The sequence below is a fragment of the Hemicordylus capensis genome, chromosome 2, assembly GCF_027244095.1.
Source record: "Hemicordylus capensis ecotype Gifberg chromosome 2, rHemCap1.1.pri, whole genome shotgun sequence".
In the NCBI taxonomy this organism is placed as follows: Eukaryota; Metazoa; Chordata; class Lepidosauria; order Squamata; family Cordylidae; genus Hemicordylus; species Hemicordylus capensis.
In genome coordinates this window covers 168,172,990-168,195,833 of record NC_069658.1, presented here as the reverse complement: position 1 = coordinate 168,195,833, position 22,844 = coordinate 168,172,990, and the positions used below count along the sequence as shown (strand labels likewise).

At 46.8% G+C, this 22,844-nt stretch overlaps 1 non-coding gene across 1 annotated transcript; it reads left to right on the top strand.

Moving 5' to 3' along the window:
* The first annotated feature begins 429 nt into the window (after positions 1-429).
* LOC128348371 (U5 spliceosomal RNA) lies at positions 430-542 on the top strand. Its single transcript, XR_008318104.1, has one exon. It is a non-coding gene; the product is annotated as a U5 spliceosomal RNA (small nuclear RNA).
* Positions 543-22,844: the final 22,302 nt, after the last annotated feature.

Below are 22,844 nucleotides of genomic sequence, written 5' to 3'. Positions count from 1 at the left end.
TGAGTTAATTTTAGATCCCGCTCAGATTGAAGGCTCTCTCTGAGTGCACTTGCACACACACTGCCTTGATGCTGCTGCCCAGAACAAAACTCATTCCGCACCCAGATGAAAAAGGTTAGAGGGAACAGTGTTCTTTGTGCTTACACAAAGCACAAACAAGCAGAGTCAAAGACACAATATGAAACATGGTTGACACATTACTTAAGGGGTAAATGAAATGACACATTAAAAACAATTCAAGAGAGCTAAGAGTGAGCCATGGAACAGCATACCAGTCAGTCTCACTTGAGTACCAGCACCAGAAAATATGCTTTATCACAGTATCAGACAGTCTTTGTGTGTACATATGATCATGAGCAGGGCACCCAGCAAAGTACAATGCAGGGTACCAAACAAAGTCAACTTAGATTGGTTGAAAATCTGTGTATTTTACTCTGGTTTCTCTTCAGATCGTATAAATCTTTCGCCTTTTACTAAAGATTTCCGTGGAGAGGAACATTTATTTTATAGTACAGTAATGGCATGAACATATAACTGTCACATCCACCAAAAGCAGCCCTCACATAACATTTGAAGAAGTCTACTGTATAGTCTTTTGTAACATGTACAGCAATCTCAAGGGGGCAATTTGCTGTCATCTTGGAACCTGGCTTTTTGCTGGCACAGCAATGGACATAATACTGCCAGGCCACTGAAAAAAGCATATAGGGGTTAGGTTGGCAGTAGAGCTATTTTGGCTCTACAAGAAGCCAGCCAAATTCCTATTGCCGGTCTTTCCTCTGATCCTCATTTTGACTTGATCTTGACTCTCCTGGATCCACTTACTTCCATTCTCTCTCCATCAGACTTAAAGACCTCCATTCGAGATCATCTCCCGCTCATGATGAACTACCCTCCACCCCAGTAGCTGATTATCCTTGCCTTACTCGGAAGGATGCCTCCAATAAGAAGGAATATACTGCTAAATTGACCCAACAGAATGAGGTTCTTCCTAGCAATCCTGCTGGTTCCTCCCAGGCTTGACTGTCAGCACCAAAGGATGTAATCCATTTTTGTATTTGGAATTTGGCCGGATGGGAGGCTAAATAATGGGACCCTGACTTTTGCCAATTTATAAGTGAATTTGATGTGATTTTCATTCAAAAGACTTGGTCACAAATAGACCCATATTTACCAGTCTATAAATCTTTGTCCTTGGGGGTGGTTGCGGGTACGTCAAGAGGCAGGTCCCGTGGTGGGCTGACAATTTTTATTTCCACTGCCCTACAATTTAAATCTAATTCACTGGACAATTTGGATCATTTTGCCATGGCGACCCGGGTTGATTACGGTAATATATCTTTAATCTTAATGAATGTTTACATTCCTTCTGTTAGAACTTATGCTGAAACTGGCAAAAATTAGAATCCTATGTAAATAAGATCCACCTAGCCCAGAGTGATGTGTACCTAATTGTGGCAGGGGACTTCAATGCGAGGGTGGCTGAAAATGATCATGTTCTCTTTCACAAATTTCAACAGCACCCCCTGCCTTATGACATTCCCTCCCCTCTCCTTTTTGGGAAATCTAAAGACACCGTGGGAGACCACTCAGGCTTAAAGCTTATTCAGACCTTTAGAAGAGCAGATCTTCATTTACTTAATAAGGCCACAGCTATTGATTACCCGGCAGAATATTCACATTGGGCAGGTACCAAACCATCCCTCGTAGATTATATGACGGTATCTAGAAATTTATTACCTTTTTTGAGGGATTTTCGGGTGATTACACGTACTGAAAGTGATAATTCACCTCTAATTTTGATTCTGGTATTAAATGAAACACTTTATTTAGAGGTCTGCCAGCCCCTTGTAAATGAGGAGGAATTGGTCTGGATTAGGGCCAGGTGGACACCAGCCCTTCAACAACGTATTGAAAAAATACTATTCTCCCCTGTGGTGTCTGGCCTTCAGGCAGATATAATCAATGGCTTGCATAATGGTACGGAATCATCCTGAGTTATATAACGGCCTGATCGCTTCTCTTACATCAGCTCTAACAAGCTCGACCTCCGTACCTCCCAAGAAAATTAAATGCACTTTGCATACCTGGTTTGACCAGGTTTTCAAGTATTTAGGGGTTGTATTTCATTCCAGCAGATCCCGGAAAGCTCATCTTAGCTTTGTTTCTCACAGTGCCCAACAGACAGCAAATGTGATTCAATCTTTTTTACTTTTCAAGAGGCACTCTTTTTGTCCCAGCGGCTGTCAAATTACTAAAGGCTAAAATATACCCTCAAATTCTTTATGGTGTGCAAATTGGGCCTTTTGATAACTTTACAATATTAGGGACAGTTCAAAATAAATTCTTAAGGGCCATCCTTCAAGCCCGCAGAGGCATAGCCAGTGTGGCTCTTCATAGAGAGGTTGGGGTTACCACCCTGAAAATGAAAATCTGGTTTTGTATAATCAAATTCTGACTGCTTTTGGTTTTCTCCCCAGTCAGTCTAGCGCCTTTAGTGTTAATCGACAGCTTTACATCTAAATGGGAAATAGCTCTGAAAACAAAATTGCATCATCTGGGCACGTCCAAAGAAAACCTTATAGGGCGGGGTTTAGATCAGGCAATATGTTTTGTCAGACAATGACTATTGAACATAGATCTGTAGGAGGAGTGTGCACGACATCCAAGGGGAATGTATATAGGCTCCAAAAATTCCAGTCATAAACTGGCTGAATATGTATATAATATATTTTTACCTAAGTTTAGGAGAACGTTGACCGTTGCTCATTTGAATGCCCTTCCTTCTGCACTCCTAGACGGAAAATATAAACGAGCTCCATATGCATTGCATCATTGCCCTTGTGGCTCAGGGGATATAGAGTCAGTTGTTCATGCTATTCTTTATTGTCAATTTTATAGGGATGCCTGTATTAAGTTCATTGCTCCTCTCTTAAAGAATCATCCTGGCCATATGGATCAATTTTACCTGGACTTCTTGCTGTCAAATTTTAAATCTGTTACCTCTGTTAATGTGGCCAAGTTTAGTTTTGTTGCATCCAAACTTCATAGAGTTTGTATCAGCAACTTGTATATTTTGTAAATTATAAATGTATTATTTTAAATGTTAAGCTGATCTAAGGACCGTAATAAACTTACTACTACTACTACCCAAATAAAGATGGCAGACACATAAACCTTTGAGGTGTGCTGGCCTTGGGCCGAAATAAACAAATACATACACATACATAAACCTTTGAGGTGCATGTGCCCTAACTTGTGAACAGTCTAACTGATTTGAATCAAATTTGCTACAGCTGTATGGACATATAGGGATGCCCCAATGCTGTAGTTTGTGATGATGTCATCCACCCTAATCCAACGTGATGGGTGTTTGAACTTTTGAGGCACAAGTGCACTAACCTGAAGACTGTCTAATCAATTTGAACCAAATTTGGTACAGTTGTAATGAGTGACACACAGGGACACCTCAATGGTGTAGTTTGTAATGTCATCCACCCCGATTCAAGATGGCGGACACATGAACATTTGAGGTGCAAGAGATCTATGTTGTGGACCTCGATTTGAACCAAATTTAATCCAGTTGTAGAGATAATGAAAGGAAATTAGGCTTATTAGTTCTTCTTAGAACAACTTGTTTATATTTTTATCTCATTAAAGCATGATGTTTAATTATAGTTCTTACCAACCATAAATCTTGGTAAGCATAATTTCATTCTTGTCTGAGTACTCAAAGGGATGGGAGGCTGCCAAAATGAACTTTTAGTTTTTCAAAATCTATTTCTCAAAGTCAAGAACACATAAATTATTGTTCTAGCTATTGTCAACACTAAATTACGCGAACCTTCTTGTTCTGGTGAATGCCATGTTGCCATCTTGAAAATATGAATTTTCCCAAGCATAACAAGGTGGCAACACACATTGAGAACAGCATGGTCAATTATACAAACACTGCTGGAAAGTGCTATCCTCCACAAATGCAAGGTTCTTCTGTAAGCCCAACAATTATAGACTAGGCATTCCGAGGATATTTCAGGATGACCTTGCATTTACATTTAGTTGGCAACAAAACTGAATAGGTGTTCCTTGGACTTATTAGCAGAAAGGATAAAAACAAAGAGATAGAAACTTTGGATAGATACTTCAAAATGACTTAAGAGCTGAAATTATCAAAAGCTGGCAGACAGCACATCTAAATTAGAAAAAGAAATGTGGGGACTTTTCAAAGAATTTAAAATTGATAAGATATTAAAAGATGAAAGAAAACTGAGCTAGACCTGGAAAACAACCATGTTTGTCCATGGTCAATTAGGAAGGCAAATAAATTGAAACATCAGTGGCTGACAGCTTGACTAATGCTGTGTGCATGCTCCTCCTAACATCAGTGCACATGCAGCGCTAGTCCCTGCACATCCAAAGCTCAGGTGCTCTTGAGCAAGGTGGCAAATACTTTCAGAACTCTCTCTCCATCCTCTGAAAGTGCTCTGTTAAAGTGGAAACCAGTCCTGACAGTAAGTGATGCCCCTGGCACAGTCTGAAGAGGTGGTGGCGCACAGAAGAGTGTCCCATACTTCGGAGAAAACTACTGGAACAATGGATTGCATTTTGCAGAAGGAACAGGAAACTGGGTGGGGTGATGAGGGAGGGTATGTGGGTGAGGGTGGGTTGCGTGCAGTGTTGAAGGAGATATGGCGATGGTCAGACAAGAGGTATTGTACTGCAGATAGGTCAACGCTAGAGCAGTTCTTGGTGAATGCAAGATCAAGAAAGTGGCCATGGCAGTGTGTGTGGGAGAAAGCTGTTGAAAGCTGGAGATCAAAGGAAGAGGTTGCAGAGAGATGGCATGAAGCAGCTGAGTCTGTGAGGTTGTCAACATGAATGCTGAAATCACCAAGGACCAAAATGGGTGCCTTATCAGAAAGGAGGAAGACATGCCAGCCAGCAGTGTCTGAGATGAAGCTGTGAGGGGACCTGGTGATATGAAATAACAGCACAGAGGTGCAGAGAGGAGTAGAGTCTCAAACAGAATGAAGTTCAAGATGGATGAGCATGGATGGGGAGAGTGGACAGGAGCTGAAACTGAAAGAATTTGGAGAGAAGAAAGCCAACACTGCTGCCACCACAATATGGCATATGTTTACACAGTAGTTTACAAAGTATGAGAGGCCACGTCCTTGTCCCTGCCATGAGAGGCTTATAGTCTAGAAATCAATGCAAGTTAGGAAACAGAAGAAGAGCAAGGAAATGAAGGCAGGTATTAGCAGGTCAGACAGAAATTCTGTGTTGTCATGAATTGTAGACTGTTTGCTACATTGGAAAAGAAACATGTCTATTCTTGTGCCTCAAGAGCAGGGCCAGCCCACCTGCTATAGGAAATAGGCAGTCATCTAGGATGCCAAGCAGATGGGGCGACAACAATCTGGGTCACATGGGACCTAGGACCAGTTTGTGCCTTTCACCCACATGGGCGGGTGAGCAGGCACTGGGGCACCCTGAGCCTTGGTCTAGCCTTGCTTGGGAGGAACTGTCATTCCAAACATAACTTTAAGGCATGGCAGAATATTTTTCACAATCATTACTAAAAAGGAAGGGACCCTGATTCCTGAGCCTGACCTCTTCTCATCTGAGACAGACCCCCGAGAACTCTGAAGAAGAAACAGGATGTGAGCCCCCCTTCCCCCAGTTCAGAAGATGAGGCCAACACCATGCCAGCTCCATTGCTGGTTCTTCAGCTGTGCTGCAACCTGTGACTAGGGTTGCCATGTCCAGGTGGTGAAAACAGTCAAAAACTGTCACCACAAAAGTGGAAATGGTGCTGTTCACCAAAAAAAGTCTCTAAAAGTTTCCACTCTGCATTAAAATTTGCATAAAATTTATATATGGTAATCGGTATAATATATGCATGCTTTGCTAAAAGCAGGATAATTTGGGAATAAATACAACTCGCAAACACCCCTTTCCACACAGTTCAAACACCAGCCTTCCTTTGATTGGATCACAGAATCCTATGGGACAAAAGGTACATTTTCTTTTAGTTTTCAAGAGGGAGAGAAACCACCACAGGGCCCTTTCCACACAGTTCAAACACCAGTAACCTCAGGATCACAGAATCCCATGAGGAAAATGGTGCATTTTAATTTCTTATATTTTTGAGCGGGGGACACATACCCCTTCTCCACAGTTCGATACTACCATCCGCTCTACAGTGATGCATAGGATGTTGGAAGGAAAGGACTTTGCGCTGTCTCTTTGCCTCAGACAGTGGAGGACAGACTAGTAAGTCAGAGGGCTAGAAGGTCAAAGACATTTGGTCATCACTTCCTGCTGCTCTGATGCTATCCCTTTGAAATGTAGATTGCTAATCTTAGGGGATTCAACTTCCTTCCTCCTTCTCTCTCTTCCTACCTGGCTGTTGACCTTGCAACATGGCAAGTCTCTTGCCCTGCACCATATGTGCAGAGAAGATGGTGAATCCATCTGCATCCATTTAGATAGATAGATTAGAGATCCTAAATCCTCACTTTCCTATCTAGAATGGAGTTCCTTAATAAATACCTTTTATATTGATTTGAAACTAGCAATTGGCTCCAAGTTACTTTACTCTTAGCACACATGCATGCCTAACTAAATCCGCTGTGTTTGTGCCTCTGTGCACTCTGCTATATTGAAAAAGGGATTCTCTCACCACAGAGAATTTCCAACAGGTTATGGGCTCCAGCCAGTTATGGGAGCAGTATTTTGAGCTGCGTGTGCTGCAACTAGATAGTTAGGTTTGTTCCAGGAGATCCATTGAGATCTAGCGTGGACACTTTGAATTGCTAATCTACAGCAACTGCCTTTTGGAGCCGGTGAGCATGGCTGCATACCTGGAGGGAAAACTCAGGCTTACCATCCTGGAAGCGGATAATTACTTGGAATGGAAGACTCGACTGAAGATTGCACTGAAAGCAGAGGGACTCCACCAAGTTACTGAGGAAGACCCGCCGCCAGATGGAACCTCGGATGCTGAGAAAAAGGAGAAGGAACTCTGCCTAATTAAGGACCGAAAATCACAAGCGATGATTGCAGCTTCCGTGAGTAAAACTTTCCAATATGCTATTTGTGATCTTGGAACCTCAAAGGAGATGCTAAACAAGCTAGATTCTATGCATATGAGGAAAGGATGGGCATACACGTTTAATTTACGCCGAAAATTGCAAGATCTCCAATATAAAGATGGGGACTGTTTCTCTACTTTTATTGGGACTTTGGAAGATTTCTTTTTTCAATTTAGACAAGCAGGAGAGGAATTTACAGAGAGTCAAAAGCTGGAGACTCTGTTCTTGAGCTTGCCTGCTTCCTATAGCACTATAATTGGGCAATTGGAAACCCACACCAATCTAAACTTTGAAAAGGCTGTAGAAACATTGTCTTCGGAGGCTAACCGAAGAAACCTTTTAAACTCACGCTATGAAAGTGAACTGGCTAGCAACTTTGCTCTTAAAGCAACAATTGATCATTCCAGACGTAACCCGAGATGGGGAGGGAATGCTGGAGGAAATGCTGCAAGAGGGAACCGCATGGGCACCTCACATTTGCATACAAAGAGAGCCGATTACACCAGAGAAACTCAGCCCAGAGAGAGAGGTCACATGACCGCCAGTGCTGAAATGAGGTCAGCTGGAAACAAAGCCTTCAGGTGTTTCCTATGTAACGAATTTGGCCACCGGGTGGCGCATTGTCCCAAGAATCAGACCAGGAGGTCTGGGAATATCAGTCAAACAAAGGAGAATGAAAATAGAGATTCCAAGTATACAGACAGACATTTCAACAAGAACTATAGTGTTAATTTAATGAAAAATAATGAAAAGCTGATTTTAGATTCTGGGTCATCTGTCCATATTTCTAAAAATCTAAGTTTCTATACTGAACTGTTTGATATTCCTGAAGAGACTGTTTATTTGGGCAATAATACTACAATTAAAGCAAAGAAAAAGGGCAAAGGAATTGTATATTGCAAATTGCTGGATGGATCTGTTAAACCATTTTTTCTGAGAGATGTTTTGTATATCCCTGAATTCTCAAGCTCCTTGATTTCAATATCCAAGCTAGAGCAACAAGGCTGTGAATTGTATATTAAAAATGGACAATGTGTTGTTACCCAGAATGGAAAAGTTTGCCTTGTGGGCTCGGAATTTCAAGGTCTTTATCATGTGGAAGAGCAATTTACAGACAGAGAAAGACCAGCCCAGTCCAGACCTGAGGCATACCAGCCTAATGTAATGAACCTAGCCAAGTTGTGTCAGCATGGAAACTGCTTACAATTATGGCACAGAAGACTAGGACACAGAAGTTTTGAATCAATTCAAAACATGAAGGAACAGGGATTAGCTAATGGCATTGATTTTGTACCATGTGACACTGTAACTAACTGTGTTTCTTGTCTCGAGTTCAAAGCAGTAAACAAGCCATTCCCAAAGCATAATGAAAGGAAGACGAAAGGACCCTTGGATCTGATCCACAGTGACATATCTGGACCACTACCAGCAACCATAGGTAATCATAAATATTTTCTAACTATAACAGATGATTTCTCAAGATACACGTGTGTTTATTTACTGAAGGAAAAATCAGAGATGCTGGAGAAATTAAAACAATATGTGGCGATGGCAAGCAACAAATTTGGCTGGAAGCCAAAGATCCTGCGCACAGATAATGGAGGAGAATACATGTCCAATGCTACACAGCAGTTCTTGAGAGAACATGGAATTGTGCATCAAACTACGGTGCCTTACTGCCCGCCCCAAAATGGAATCGCAGAAAGAATGAACAGAACTCTACTGGACATGGTAAGATGCATGCTTGCTGACGCACACCTCCCACAGAAATTCTGGGGAGAAGGCATCATGACTGCTACATACATACACAACAGAATGAACACAAAACCTATTGAAACAACACCTTATGAACTTTGGCATGGTCATAAGCCGTCCATGACGCATCTGCGTGTCTTTGGAAGCACGGCTTACTCATACATCCCAAAGGAAAAAAGGACTAAGTTAGGGCCTAGGGCCACAAAAGGGATTTTTGTAGGCTACGCAGCACAATCCAAAGCCTACAGAATTCTGGATCCTGACACCAACAGGATAACCATAAGCAGAGCAGTGTGTTTTGAAGAGGATGAAAGAGCTACACCTTCAGAGGGGGCCTACACTGAAGCAAGCAACCAGACCAAGCACCCTGATGACTGGATTATGCTTCCTGATCTCAGAGGAACTGAGGAGGAGGAGGAGACAGCAGATCCAGATCCAACCACACTTGACACAGAGACCCCCAGCGATCCACCAGACGCACCTGAGGTGATAGAAGAGACCACAGAGGGTGAGGTGAGGCGATCAACGCGCTCAAACAGAGGTGTTCCAGCTCCGAGGCTGTCCTACCTCGCAAGAACAGCGGAACAACCAGAACCTTCATCATGGGAGGAAATATCCCAGCTACCACAACCAGAAGCCCAGAAGTGGAAACAGGCTGCAATTGAAGAGCTTGAGGCTCTACAGAAAAACAAAACCTGGACTCTTACTAAGTTACCACAAGGAAGAAAAGTTATTGGCTGCAAATGGGTTTTCAAACTCAAACATGATGCTGATGGTGAGATTCAGCGCTACAAAGCCAGATTAGTAGCAAAAGGATATTCACAAAAATATGGAGAAGATTATGATGAAACCTTTGCACCAGTGGTTAAACATACCACAGTAAGGACTCTGTTAAGTATTGCTGCTAGCAAAGGAATGCATGTTGAGCACCTAGACGTGAAAACTGCATTCTTGCATGGTGAACTGGAAGAGGACATTTACATGCAACAACCACCAGGTTTCGTACAGGAAGGCAAAGAGGACTATGTATGCAAACTGCAAAAGAGCATTTATGGTTTAAAACAAGCTGCCAGAGCATGGAATATAAAACTGAATGATATGCTGCTTCAAGCAAACTTCAAAAGAAGTGAAGCTGATCCCTGCCTGTACACGAGATGCAGAGATGGGAAATGGACTTACATTTTGGCGTATGTTGATGATTTGATTTTTGCCTATGAAAATCCAGATGACAGCAAGGAAATAATGGATCATCTGAACAAAGAAGTGGAAGTCAAGCAACTTGGCAACATTGCACACTACTTGGGCATTCAAGTACAAAGAGAGAAAGATGGAAGTTTCCTGATCAACCAAGAACAGAAAATTAAAGACTTGATAAACTTGCTCAGACTGGAAAATGCAAATCCTACACCAACTCCAATGGAAGTGAACTGCATAAAGCAAGAAGATCAAACTGAGCCACTATCTGACAACCATAGATATTGTGAAGCATTGGGTAAGCTTTTATACATTAGTACACTCACTAGGCCAGATATTAGTACAGCAGTTGGTTTACTTTGTAGAAAGACTGCATCACCAACAGTCAAGGACTGGAATGCAATGAAAAGACTTGTTAGGTACCTAAAGGGTACTGCACACTTTAAGCTCAAGCTGCCAGCTAATAGTGAACCAAAACTAGAAGCATACGTAGATGCAGACTGGGGTGGAGATATAACAGACAGGAAATCCACCAGTGGTCACATAATTTTCTATGGAGATGGAGCGATAAGCTGGTCAAGCAGAAAACAAGACATAGTAGCATCATCAACCACTGAAGCGGAATATGTATCAGCTGCACAGGGCTGTCACGAGATACAATGGCTGTGTCAACTACTGAAGGACCTAGGTACAGATGTACCACAGCCCATGCCAGTGTATGAAGACAACCAAAGCTGCATTCAACTCTCCAAACAAGAAGATGTAAAGAGGAGTACCAGACATATTGATGTGAAGTACCATGTAGTGAGAAGTCTGCAGAAAGATGGACTAATCAAGTTGCTCTACTGCCCGACAAATGAAATGCTCGCAGACTTACTCACTAAGCCACTACCAAGACCCTGCTTTGAAAAGCTGAGAGAGAAAATGAATATTGTGAACTGAGTCACGAGACAACGAGAGGGGGTGTTGGAAGGAAAGGACTTTGCGCTGTCTCTTTGCCTCAGACAGTGGAGGACAGACTAGTAAGTCAGAGGGCTAGAAGGTCAAAGACATTTGGTCATCACTTCCTGCTGCTCTGATGCTATCCCTTTGAAATGTAGATTGCTAATCTTAGGGGATTCAACTTCCTTCCTCCTTCTCTCTCTTCCTACCTGGCTGTTGACCTTGCAACATGGCAAGTCTCTTGCCCTGCACCATATGTGCAGAGAAGATGGTGAATCCATCTGCATCCATTTAGATAGATAGATTAGAGATCCTAAATCCTCACTTTCCTATCTAGAATGGAGTTCCTTAATAAATACCTTTTATATTGATTTGAAACTAGCAATTGGCTCCAAGTTACTTTACTCTTAGCACACATGCATGCATAACTAAATCCGCTGTGTTTGTGCCTCTGTGCACTCTGCTATATTGAAAAAGGGATTCTCTCACCACAGAGAATTTCCAACATAGGAAAGGTACCACTAAGTCCAGGAGGATGCCAGCATGGCTAACGGGTACTGTCAAGGAAGCCATAAAAGGGAAGAAGACTTCCTTCTGAAATTGGAAGGCCTGTCCAAACGAAGAGAACAGAAAGGGACACAAACTCTGGCAAAAGAAATGCAAGGTGACAACAAGGGAGGCAAAAAGAGAGTTTGAGGAACATTTAGCCAAAAGTATCAAGGGGAATAACAAAAACTTCTTTAAGTTCATCAGAAGCAGGAAACCTGCCAGGGAGGCGGTTGGGCCATTAGACAATGAGGGAGTGAAAGGGATTATTAAGGGGGATATGGAGGTTGCAGAGAAACTGAATGAGTTCTTTGCGTCTGTCTTCACGGCAGAGGATACTGAGCATATACCTGTTCCTGAACCAGGCTTTTTAGGGATGGAGGCTAGAGAGCTGAGTCAGATAGAAGTGACAAGGGATGATGTTCTAAACTGTCTGGAAAAACTGAAAGCTAACAAATCACCAGGGCCGGATGGCATCCATTCAAGAGTCCTCAAAGAACTCAAATGTGAAATTGCCGACCTCCTTGCTAAAATATTTAACTTATCCCTGAAATCAGGCTCTGTTCCAGAGGACTAGAGAGTAGCAAATGTAACACCGATTTTCAAAAAGGGATCCAGGGGCGATCTGGGAAATTACAGGCCGGTTAGCCTAACGTCCGTTCCAGGCAAATTGATGGAAAGCATCCTCAAGGATAAAATTGTAAAGCACCTAGAAGAACAGGCCCTGCTGGGAGTGAGCCAGCATGGCTTCCGCAAAGGTAAATCTTGCCTCACCAACCTTTTGGACTTCTTTGAGAGTGTCAACAAGTATGTGGATCAAGGTGATCCAGTTGACATAGTCTACCTGGACTTCCAAAAAGCTTTTGACAAAGTTCCTCATCAGAGACTCCTGAGGAAACTTAGCAGTCATGGGATAAGTGAACAAGTACATGTGTGGATTGCTAACTGGTTGAAAGACAGGAAATAGAGGGTAGGTATAAATGCAGAGTTTTCACAATGGAGGGAAGTAAGAAGTGGGGTCCCCCAGGGATCTGTACTGGGACCGGTGCTTTTTAATTTATTCATAAATGATCTAGAAGCAGGGGTAAGCAGCGATGTGGCCAAATTTGCAGATGATACCAAACTCTTTTGGGAAGTGAAATCCAAAACGGATTGTGAGCAGCTCCAAAAGGATCTCTCCAAACTGGGGGAGTGGGCGACAAAATGGCAAATGCGGTTCAATGTTAGCAAGTGTAAAGTGATGCACATTGGGACGAAAAACCCCAACTTCAAGTATATGCTGATGGGATCCAAGCTGTCAGTGACGGACCAGGAGAGGGATCTTGGGGTTGTGGTTGACAGCTTGTTGAAAGTGTCGACTCAATGTGCGGCAGCTGTGAAAAAGGCAAATTCCATGCTAGGGATCATTAGAAAGGGGATTGAAAATAAAACAGCTAACGTTATAATGCCCTTATACAAAACTATGGTGTGACCACACTTGGAGTACTGCGTACAATTCTTGTCACCACATCTTAAAAAGGACATTGTTGAACTGGAAAAGGTGCAGAAGAGGGCAACCAAGATGATCAGGGGCCTAGAGCACCTTTCTTATGGAGGCAAGACTACAGCACCTGGGGCTTTTTAGTTTAGAAAAAAGACAACTGCGGGGAGACATGATAGAGGTCTATAAAATCATGCATGGCGTGGAGAAAGTGGGGAGAGAGAGATTCTTTTCCCTCTCACACAACACTAGAACCAGGGGTCACTCCATGAAATTGATTGCCAGGAGGTCTAGGACCAACAAACGGAAGTACTTTTTCACACAATGCATGATCCACTTGTGGAACTCTCTGCCACAGGATGTGGTGACAGCCGACAACCTGGATGGCTTTAAGAGGGGTTTGGATGACTTCATGGAGGAGAGGTCTATCAATAGCTACTAGTCAGAGGGCTGTGGGCCACCTCCAGCCTCGGGGGTGGGGTGCCTCTGAGTACCGGTTGCAGGGGAGTAATGGCAGGAGAGAAGGCACGCCCTCAACTCCTGCCTGTGGCTTCCAGCGGCATCTGGTGGGCCACTGTGCGAAACAGGATGCTGGACTAGATGGGCCTTGGGCCTGTTCCAGCAGGGCTGTTCTTATGTTCATAGAGGGGAAACACAAGTTTCCTGACCTGGAGGGAGCTTGCTGGCTGTGCACCGCAGCTGTAGAGCAGCAGAGGCACATGACACAGTCAGAAGAAGTCCTTCCTGGGGCCCCCGGGCCAGTCACAGTGAGTCACTGAGAAAAGGAGGAGGCAGGCTGCTGCAAGGAACACTTGGCTGAGGAAATGGGATGGGAATTGCCAGCACAGCAGCAGCTTACAAATGAGCTCCTCCTGCTGCCACACAGCAAATGTTACACATGAGTAAGCCCATTGTTTCCAATGGACCTACTCACAGGTAACAGTCACTGAGCAGCAGGATCACTGGAACTCTAGAAACCCCCTCCAGCACAGAAATAGTTGCAGGGGGGTTAAAACCGTTTCATATCCAGGGTAAAAGTCCACATCTGGGAACCCTGCCTATGACTACGCAACATGATGTGGGCCTCTTAAGCCTCCCAGCATTCCAGACTGAGGGCATGGCCAGTAGGGTTGCTATGTCACCCAGAATTTAGGGTAGCCCCCGGATTTTGGCTCCTCCACCTGGTGGCTAAATTCCACCTGGATTTACACGGATATAAAATGCGCTGTGTGGGTTGCCCAGATTTTACTCTGAATCCAATCACAGGGGAGGGCAGTAAAGGGGGAGAAAGATACAAATCTGTCAAATAAATAAGTAAATAAATAAAATGCAAATTAGATGCAGCATAATTTGCATAACATGCAAATTAGGCAGCCCAGATTTGGGAAGCTTGAATCTGTCAACAAACTCCACTTCTCTTTCAAAAGGTCTTCCCTGCTGCAGGACCTCCTGAAGCAACATTGTTGCAAAAGCTCCTAGCTTATTCCTTGCTCTTACATTGCTCGTGTGTAGACCTGACCTCCTGGTTTTTGACCTTAGCTTGTGGCTCAGCCTCGCTTTCCTTGCTCATAAACCTGACTTCTCAGCTTCTGACCTCAGCTTATGACTGGACATGTCTATGTGGGACTGAGGCAAGTCCTAACTTGCCGGGTTTTTTTTTAATCTCAGCTTGTAACTTGAGCTGAGCTATGCTTGCTTACTTGTAAACCTGGCTCCTGACCTTGGCTTGTGATACAGGAAGCCCTTGCTTGGATTTCAGCATACATACAAAGTTAGGAATTTGCTGGCAGATTCAGGTTTTGCTCATATCCCCAATATTTCCAAAGCTTCATCAAATCTCTTCACATGTTTTGGATGCTCATACTGTCAACAAATTCTGTGATTAAAAACCTTTATGAACCCACTGGATAGGAAATGTTACACCTTTGCACATTGCAGTAGCAGTCGTGCATATGTCATCTATTCTGTCTGTGTTCGGTGGGGAAAAGAAGAAGACTCCTCTGGCATCGGACTGTAGAAAATAATTGGGAGCCAAAAAACCCACAATGAGAAGGATTTTATTTTTTTTAGGGATGTGCTTGAACCATGATTTGTTCACTGATTCGAATCACAGCCCAGGCACCTTTAAAAGGGAGGAGAGCAAGTCCGTACCTGCTCCTATGCCGCTTGTGGCAGCTTCTTGCTGTGGTGGCGCTCCCCCCAACTGCCCTTGCATGCTGGCAGCACGCACATGGCCTCAGCGCATGCGCAGAGGCTATGTGCATGCTGCCGTCATGCAAGGACAGCTGAGGGGAGCGCAATCGGTGCACGAGGGCAGCTGGGGAGAGTGTAGCCGCAGCAAGTAGCTGCCGTGAGCGGCACAGGAGCAGGTATGGGCCTGCTCTCCCTTTTAAAGGTGCTTGGGCTACGCTTCGAATCAGTGAATGAATCACGATTCGTGCACATCTCTAATTTTTTTAATTGTTTCCAATGAAAAAAGTAATTACTTACACCTGTATATAGAAGTATCCAGGAGGTTTCCCATTATAATATCCGCTAATGTGTGAAACTGAAAGTGGGTCATCAAATGCTTTTAATACATTATAAATAGGTACTAATCACCCTTGTAGTTTGAATTCTAAGTTACATTGGGCTGTGGCTTATTGTGTGTGAGAGAGAGAGCTGCTGTGTTAACTTGTTCTTGTGCTCCTTTCATGTAATCCATTGCCATGTGACCATCATTAAAGGTAATCTTTTGTATGGCCTATGGCTGTAATAAATGGATTCATTCATTCAGGTAATCTTCATGTCTCTGTAGTCACTACTACTGATCGCCTCTCAGATGAACTTTTGCCTGATGTTGCCAGGTAAAGAAATGAGAATATAGCATGTACATACAGTGGCTTATATAGACAGTACAACAGGATTTGTATTTGATTCTGACTTCTAGATGATAGGTGAATTTTTATGCAGTCACTATAGCCATTGAGTCACCTTAAGTGGCGCAGTGAGGAAATGCTTGACTAACAAGCAAAAGGTTGCCAGTTTGAATCCCCGCTGTACTATATCAGGCAGCAGCGATATAGGAAGATGCTGAAAGGCATCGACTCATACTGTGTGCGAGAAGGCAATGGCAGAGGTGCACCTAGGTAATTTTGGACCCTGGACCTAAAGGCCTTTGGAGGCCCACTCTTCTGCAAATTAAGCATAATTATACTCCACTGGGTGACCAAACCACCCAGGGGCTGTGGAGGCCCTGGACTTTGGCCCCAAAGTCCCAGGGTAAGAGCGCCTCTGGGCAATGGTAAACCCCTCCTGTATTTGACCAAAGAAAAAGACAGGGCTCTGTGGGCACCAGGAGTCAAAAGCCAGCCAATCGCCGCCTCTCTAGGCGGCGCGGCTTGTTTTCCATCAGCCCCCACCTCCAGGAACATGTGGCACAGGGAGCTAGCTCCCATTGGCCCGACACGCCCCTGGAGGCGGGGCCGACAGCAGCGAGCCAGCAGCACGCATGCGCCGGCTCAGTCCTTCTTCGAATCGCGCAGAAGAAGGACGTGCTGCTGCCGAGCTCCTTAGGCTTCCACATGGCCAGGCTTGCGGGGCCGAGCATCTGGGGACTGCGGCGGCCAGGAGAGGAGCAGTGACGGAGACTGGGAGCGTCGGTGGCAGCCAGGAACGGCAGCCAGAGCGGCGGAGGCTACGGGCGGCGGTGAAGGGCTCTTAAGCCCGGCCGCCTGCGGTATCGGGGCCGGGTTGCTTGCTGGGGTGGTGGTCTCGGGCCGTAGCAGCCCCGTAGCGGGCTTCTAAGCCCAGCCGTTGTCGCGGAGGGAGGGCCGCGTGGTCGGGACCCAGGACGGGTTCAGCGGCCGAGGCCAGTAGCCTCGCTGCCCCACTGCACCAGCAAGGCCCCGTAGGGGGGGCTCTAGCGGCGGTCCGGGCTTTAGCCTGCCGCCCATTATCGCGCGGGCCACCGGGAGGGTGGCCGCAGCTGCCGCGGGCTTTTAAGCCCTGCTGCTCCAGGGGGCTGGGCAACCCAGCAGATGGGGCCCACCAGCGGGCATCCTGCCTGGGGGGGGGCAGCGCGGCCGGGGAGGCTAGGCCCAGGCGCCCGAGGGCATTGCGGGGCTAGACCCAGGCGCTCACGGGCCCATTGGCGCAGCTGCTCACTGGCCTAATGGGGGCCTCGCCGGTGGGGGGGGGGGGGCTTTGCCGCGGCCAGGGCTTTTAAGCCCTGCCATCTGTGTTCTAGGCCCACCTGGGCCGCCAGCAAGTGCAGGCCTCCTTTAGCCCACCCAGGCCTTCATTACTCAGTTGGGGGCAGGCAGCAGGGTGCTAGGCCACCATGGGCCCAAAGAAGGCCCCAGCTAAGAAGGGGGGGAAGGCCCCAGAGAAGAGGGGCAAACCCGCGCGGCCGCCCAAGAGGCCCAACGTCCCCGAGGAGTCCTCAGACGAGGAGGGCGATCTCAAGCTGGGAGCCATCAGGGCGCTTATCGCTCGACTCCAGGCCCTTGAAAAGGGGGGGGGATGATTCGGGGGGCCTTCGGGGGTGCCCCCACATACTCGAAAGGCATCCAGGGCAGACAAGAAGGCCAAACTCATGCAAGGTTTTGCTGAACGTTTAGCTGCGCTGGAAGTGGCAGCGGGACCATCCCAGACAGAAGCAGTGGGGAGCAGACCACAACAGGTGGAGCCTGGGCCATGCGACGGTGGAGAGGACCACAGGGACGACAGGGAGGACACTGGTGAGTCCCCGCAAGGGGCATGGCCTTGGGGCTTGCCTTACAATGCACCCTATGGGCCATACAGTTGGTACCCCGGGCCTGTCAACTGGGCGTCTCCGCACGCCACCTGTAATCAGGTCTGGCGGGGGGGGCTGCCTGGGCCCCCCACGGGGCGGCGGCGCAAATGGGCTCCCCCTGGCATACCAGAGATGGGCCAGTCCCTTTGGGAGACCACCTCTTGCCGCCGGTCAAGGAGCGGATTTGGAAGGGTGAATGCATGGATATTTTCCAGTTGCTATTCAAAGAACCCGAGCCAGTCGAGAGGGATGGGGTCCAGGTGAAGGACAAGGAGAGGACGAGAAGGAAGCCCACTGAACATAATTGGGCCAATTGGGTATCTGGGTACACAGTATACCTGGGCATGATAATGCAAAAATATCCCGAGAGGTCAGGGGGTTCATAGTCCCCTGGTATGCTGGGAGTTTAACAAGAATGGAAAATGCGCGCGCTCCCCATGCAAGTACCGGTACGACTGTGGCTTCTGCGGCAGGCGACACACCGGCCTTTACTGCCAGAGGACCAAAGCCCTCAGGGGCAAGCGGGGCTTCCAAAGCCCTGGAGGGGGAAAGGGCCCATCAGCCGCCAATGGGGCTGGTGCGGGAAAAGGGCCCCAGCCCAATTAGAATCCCGGTGCTCTGGAGGCTGCTGTGCAATTACCCCGATAGGGAGCGCACACACTACTTAGACAATGGTTTTGTGGAGGACTTTAGAATACCATGCCACTCCAGGCGGGTACACAGCTTTGCCTGCAACTTAAAATCAGTGGAGGGAATGGAACATATAGTGGCTAGGGAGATCGCCAAGGAGGTGTCGCTTGTGCGGGTTCTGGGCCCCTTTGCCAGGCTTCCACTGCCAACCTTGCGGGTATCCCCGCTAGGCGTGGTCCCTAAGAAGGCGCCAGGTGAGTACAGGCTTATACACCACCTGTCTAACCCAAGGGGCAGCTCTGTCAACAATGGCATAACAGCCGAGCTCTGCTCGGTTCGGTACACATCCTTTGATGCAGCAGTGGTAATGATCAGGGGTTGCGGGCCGCGGGCCCTAATGGCGAAGTGTGATATCGAATCCGCCTTCTGTCTGCTGCCCGTGCACCCTGCTGACTTTGATCTAATAAGAGCCCCTGGTGGCGCAGTGGTAAAACTGCCGCCCTGTAACCAGAAGGTTACAAGTTCGATCCTGACCAGGGGCTCAAGGTTGACTCAGCCTTCCATCCTTCCGAGGTCGGTAAAATGAGTACCCAGAATGTTGGGGGCAATATGCTAAAATCATTGTAAACCGCTTAGAGAGCTCCGGCTATAGAGCGGTATATAAATGTAAGTGCTATTGCTATTGCTATTGCTATCTGTTGGGCTTTGCATTTAACTAGGGGTTCTACATCGATAGAGTTCTCCCCATGGGATGCTCGGTTTCCTGTGTGGCCTTTGAAGCCTTCAGCACTATGCTGGAGTGGGCATTGCGCCGGGCAGCGCGGCTCAGTTCCTCCGCTCATTATTTAGACGACTTTATTTTCGGAGGAAGGGCGGGATCTGGTCAATGCCAGCACCTGCTGCACACTTTCACAGCTCTCTGTAGCGACTTGGGGGTGCCCCTGGTGAGGGGCAAGATGGAGGGGCCGGTCACGAGACTCACATTTCTGGGGATAGAGTTGGACACGGTAGGGCAGCTCTCACGCCTCCCCGAGGACAAACTCCGTACCTTGAGGGAACTGCTCAGGGAATGTAGCGGGGCCAGGAAGGTTACGTTACGGCGGTTGTAGTCACTGGTGGGCCACCTTAACTTCACCTGCATGGTGGTGGTCCCCGGTTGCCCCTTCCTAAGGCGCCTGTGCGACACCATGGTGGGGTGCACTCGGCCACGGTGGAGTGGCTCGGTCGGCAGGGCATGCGGAGGGCCCAGTTCCTGCCAATGCTGCGCGAATTCCTTGAAGGGAATCCTGCACCGGATGTCCTGCTGCTGCATTTCAGGGGCAATGACCTAGTGAGCCAGTCGGGCATTTCACTTTCTAAGCAGATTGTCCAGGACCTGGCGGTCGTCTTCTCTTGGTGCCCTGGGCTGGTGGTCATTTGGTCTGACATCACCCAACGGAGAGTTTGGAGGGGTGCGGAAAAGCAAAATAAGGTGGACAGGGCCAAGTGAGGGGTAAATGCAGCTATCGCATGCTTCCTTGTCTCGGAATGGGGTGGCTGCATTCTGCACAATGACATCAAGTTTTCGCTCCTCCTTTTATACAGGGGTGACGGGGTACACCTGTCCCTGGCGGGCATGCGGTTCATTCTGGATGACCTATGGCTGGGATTGGCTACCGTGCTGTTAGGCTTATGGGCGGGCAGGGTGCCAAACTAGGCTGACGCCCGCCATGGCAGGCACAGTGCAGCGGTGAACTGCTAAAGCGGTGCGGCCCCCTCGGTAAGCTTATAGCTGTAAGGAGGAGGGGCGGATCCCTTGAGGCTTGACAGATCAGGGATGCTGCTTTGCTCCTACCGCTCTGCAAACGACACCCTACCGTATGGCTTGACAGCGTCGGACGGGTGGCATTAATTGCAGAAACCTGACCTTAGGTCAGCGACGAAGGGTGCCCCCTTTGTGAAGGCAGGCTGCCTGGAGCCAAGGTGTCTGTGCCATGGGCTTTTAGGCCGGGGCGGCCACGTGGTGGGCCGACCCATTAGGGACTGTACTGATGCTTGTTGAACGCCAATCCCAGCTGCCGTGCCCTGCGGGCACTATTGAAATCTGTCACCCCTAATAAAGTGGCCAATTCCACCAAATGCTTATGTGTCCGTGTCTCCTTGGGTCTGGGTGCAATCAACTTGATGGCACACTTTACCATTACCATAGCCCATTGAAGTTATTTCTGAGAGAGATCCATGGTGAATAGATCCATTTCTGAGAGAAAGCCATCTCTCTCTCTCTCTCTCTCTCTCTCTCTCTCTCTCTCATATACATAAGGCTTTTTTAATAACCTCCCCCAGTTTTCAGCACAACTCTAATGGCACAATATTTTTAAATCTGTATTTTATATCTCACACTGTGATGTTTCCAAGCAGAGGCATTCTTACCCCTGGACTTCTGGACCAAAGTCCAGGGCCTCCAAAGCCCCTGGGCTACCTCCCAAACCTTTTTAGTCTGTCCCAGGTCACATGGTCATGTTAAAAATGTGTTAAGAATACTGTGGCCTCCAAAAACCTTTAGGTTCAGGCTCCAAAATTACCTAGGTGCACCTCTGTTTCCAGGAAACCAGTGACAGGTACCACACCTGATGATGATTTTTTCCCCATTTCACTACTGTGATTATTGCCCTTTTAGGGGGGAAACCCCATAAACACCCCTAACAGAATGCTGCAATTGGCTATTGGACCGGTTACCTGCCAAAAAGTTTTTTGAAGAGTTTCCTTCTGTTTGATGATTTTAACTAGACCACGATCCTTCTGTGTGTTTGAGGTTGACACATGTTGTAACAGTAATGCAAGAATTTTATTTTCATATTATATTTCCTGTATCGCTGTGCAATATATTGCTTGTAACAAGATATGTTGTGTATAGATAGTTTTAGCACATTGTTATTGTTTCCTCAATTTGGGTGACTCTCCAGGAATAGTGGGGTTTTTTGGTTGCAAAAATGCCTTCTCTTCCTCTTTTGTTCAAGTAGCCAGATCTGCTCTCTCTTGATTCGCTTAAGGCAAAATGAACTATTACAAGGCATTTCACATGCAACCATGTGCAACCTTTACCTTCCTCCGTGGTGGGAGTATGTATGCCACATCACGGGACATTAAAGCAGCCCCTTGCTAACTCAGCTCCCAACTGACCCAGGCAAGTGTTGTGTCTGAGGAAGGCTGCGCAAAGAGGCCTCCTCATGAACCACGCGATTGAAAAGCGGCAGCCGCAGTAGCAGCACAGCGACAGTGAACCACTAATGCTCAGTGTCCCCCAAGGAGCACAGAAACTATGAAATGGACCCAGCTGGTAATCAGGAGAAAGCATCAAGATGAAATGGTGCTTCGGCAAAAGCAGACGTCCCTGACAGGGGTCTGGGGCAAAGGGATTCTGCTGCACTGAGCCGGTCATCAAGTCAGGGCCAAACAACACATAATGTAGCAGATCTGTGGCTAGATTGCCTGACATCTTCTGTCATTAAAAGCATCCTCAAAGTTAGAATCTTTTTTAGCATGACCTATTCTCTGTGAAAGGGATTGTAAAATCGGGTTAGTTAGCCCTAGTTGACCTTCCTTTCCCAAACTAGGGTATATAGTTTGGGAAATATAGCTGCTTTCCCCCCATATAGCTGCTTTTCAGTGAAAGAAAAAAAATCAAGAGATCCAGTTGTGGAACTCCGATGTAGTTTTGGCCCTTGGCGACCAGGTGGATTTCCCGTTACAGTTTGTTGACACTGGCACTGACTGACAATCCTGCCAATGCTGAGAACAAGATGGCTAAGTGGGGACACAATAGATGTTTATAAAATTATGCACAGCATAGATTAGAACCAGGTGTATGGAACGTATCTCCTGGGTCTTAAAACAGCGTCAACTCACATTGGACTTGCAGGTCTGGGTCCGATTGAAAGTGCTGCTGGCTTTAAAGCCCTAAGCAGCTTAGCGCCAGAGTTCCTCAAGGACCATCTCCTTCTATATCCGCCTGCCTGGATGTTAAGATTGGCCTCAGAGGGCCTTTTCTGTGCTGGTGCCTTGTTTGTGGAATGTCCTCTGTAGAATCCAGAGGAAGAGTTATGGTATGCAAGGACCAGGCAGTGGGGGTAGAATCAGGACTCCTAACAGTTTAATGAAATAGGTATTATGTACAGAGAGGCAAGTGCAGTCTGCCTTCAGTGCTCTTGCTGCTGACTGTTTGTTAGCCCCGCCTCTACGCCGGGACTGGAATACAGATAACTAAAGCCCCATTCAAAAGCTGGCCTGGATCAAGGAATGGATTAACCCAAAACACCACACCCTCCCTAGGGAGCTATGCCTTGTGCTGAGCCTGAATTCATTTCAGCACCAGGTGGAAGACGTCTCATTTGCTTAGGCCCTTTAATATACTTTGTTTTTACTGGCTTTTATTGTTATACTGCTG